A 2,613-nucleotide genomic window follows, 5' to 3' on the forward strand; every position below is an offset into this window, starting at 1 on the left:
CTAGCCCTGACCTTCCTTAGTGACAACACCTGTGAGTCTCAGGGACTCCTCCTGCCCCTGGGACCAAAAGCTTAGATAGTGTGTCCTATGCTTACACTTCATCTTGACTTCAAACTCTTAACCACTTCAATGATGAGAAAAGGTAAGTAATAATAACTTAAAAAGGAAGACTGCTAAAGGATACAGGGGTTTTCTGCTTAAAGCTAAGAATACGGGAATTATGTTCACTAAAAGAATCCTCCCAGTCTTGGAAGGACTTGGTAAGTGTGAGCAGGGGGAAGTTGGAAGTGGCCCAGAATTAAATTGCCTGGGTCCCATTTACTTTCCTACTCCACTGAACTCCACATTAATAGTCCCAAGTTTTTGTCTTTGACCTATCATCTTTCTCCTCCGGGTGGAGTTGTAATATTGATTCACAGTATACATTATAATTTATGACTTATAATTATAGCTATTTCCTAAAATAACTTCATCATTAACCAATTTCAACTATGATATTATGTGGCCAAGAACAATTTCCCCAAGATACTCTGCAATTGTTTTTTTTTTAAGTGACCAAGAACAGTCATACCCCAACTGATAAGAATTTCATAGTGTTATACACTCTTTTTCTGGAAATGAAAATTTATAATCAGAGTTAATGAAAATCAAAGAAACTAATTTAATATGGGAATTCATGTCATCAAAAAATGTTAATGCCTTCTATTAGTAAACTTGTATTAGAGATAATACCTCAGATTATACATTCATCAATCTAAATTCTCAATGGACAACATTAGTCTGTCAAAATCACACTAACACAAGCTCTCATAGAAATAGAAACTTGATATTAGAAGGATAATAAAATCTGGATATATCACTGTGGTAATAAAAAGCTGTAAATTAGTTACAAATATAGAAATTTGAATGCTAGAGACTGTAAATTTAAATTTATGTCACTTACATGTACACCCCGTGTGAAGAGAGTTCTTCATATGTTCCTCACATTTCTTATCTTACAAGCAGGGGCACTGCCTGTCCTTTGAACTATCCTGTTAAGGAGGTTTGCAGAGTGAACAGCCGCAGAAAACAGAGTGTCTGCCTTAGCTAGATATGAGTGTTGGAATAGAAATTCTACTTTAGCTGAGTTTGGATTTACAAGACTGGATTGGAATATTTAATCCTTCAGAAAGAAACTACCATTTAAGGCCTGAGCATACTAAGGAGAGTTATGAGATATGTTATCTGAAATTTCATCCAGGGATGATGTAAAATAAATCCACAGGGATGGGTGGAAGATAGTATCACAAGAGAAAACCATTTTATAATTTCCTCCATTACAAGTCCAAGCCTTCCATAAATTATAACATTTCCAACAATTTTATTATAAATTTATATTCCTTCTCTGACTTCCCACATTCTGCCTACAAATATGTTTAAGTCTCCTACATTCTAAAAATCTTCCCAACTCTTGTTCATCCAGCCATATAGCTCAGATCCTTCCCTCCTCTCCCCTCAACCCTTATTTTTTAAAACAAAATACTTGAAATGGCAGCTGTGGTNTATAAATTTATATTCCTTCTCTGACTTCCCACATTCTGCCTACAAATATGTTTAAGTCTCCTACATTCTAAAAATCTTCCCAACTCTTGTTCATCCAGCCATATAGCTCAGATCCTTCCCTCCTCTCCCCTCAACACTTATTTTTTAAAACAAAATACTTGAAATGGCAGCTGTGGTGCTATTCCATCATATCATTTTATTTTTTAAACTATTTTGATGTAATCTCTAACTTTTGGAATTATTTCATAGCTATTTTTCTGGAATATATTACCATCTTTCTAAATAGATTGTTGTGACACCTTTATTTACTTTTAGCATTATAGGAGGTCAGACGGTTAAGTTCACAAACTTGTTGCAACAATGCTGCTAACCTTTTCTGATATCAGAGAGATTAGTCATTATGAATTTGTACCAACTGGACAAACAACCAAGTTTACTATTTGGAAGTGCTGAAAAGGCTGCGTGAAAAAATTAGATGACCTGAACTTTTTGCCAACAATTCATGACCAGCTCACACAGCACTGTCTGTGAGGGAGTTTTTAGCCAGTAAACCAATAATTGTATTGGTACACCCTCCCTACTCACCTGATCTAGCCCCATGACTTCTTTCTTTACCCAAAGATAAAGGAAATATTGAAAGGAAGACATTTTGATGACACTCAGGACATCAAGGGTAATAAGACAACAGCTCTGATGGCCATTCCAGCAAAAGAGTTCCAAAATTGCTTTGAAGGGTGGACTAGGCACTGGCATCAGTGCATAACTTCCCAAGGGAAGTACTTCAAAGGTGATCATAGTGATATTCAGCAATGAGGTATGGAGAACCTTTTCTGAGATGAGTTCGTGAACTCAATTGTCACATCCTGTATACTGTCTTCCTCTGACTCATTAGTAATATAAATGATGTCACAATATCCAAGTAAATAATATTAACATAATTTTGATGAGCAGATATTTCACTCAGAGCCAATTAGTATGTTATTTCCTTTACATTTCAGTATAATTCCTTCTTTTCCTAGGGATAGATATTTCCTACTTTGTTTTTCTTTTCTTTTTTTTAACCTACTTTTT

General features: G+C 35.2%; 1 protein-coding gene across 1 annotated transcript in view; it reads right to left on the reverse strand.

The window, feature by feature from the left end:
* GPC5 (glypican 5) overlaps positions 1-2,613 on the reverse strand; it is a 1,048,823-nt gene that overhangs the window by 236,470 nt on the left and 809,740 nt on the right. The window lies entirely within an intron of this gene.

This window comes from Hipposideros armiger, unplaced genomic scaffold (genome assembly GCF_001890085.2).
Source record: "Hipposideros armiger isolate ML-2016 unplaced genomic scaffold, ASM189008v1 scaffold_534, whole genome shotgun sequence".
NCBI classification, from domain to species: Eukaryota; Metazoa; Chordata; class Mammalia; order Chiroptera; family Hipposideridae; genus Hipposideros; species Hipposideros armiger.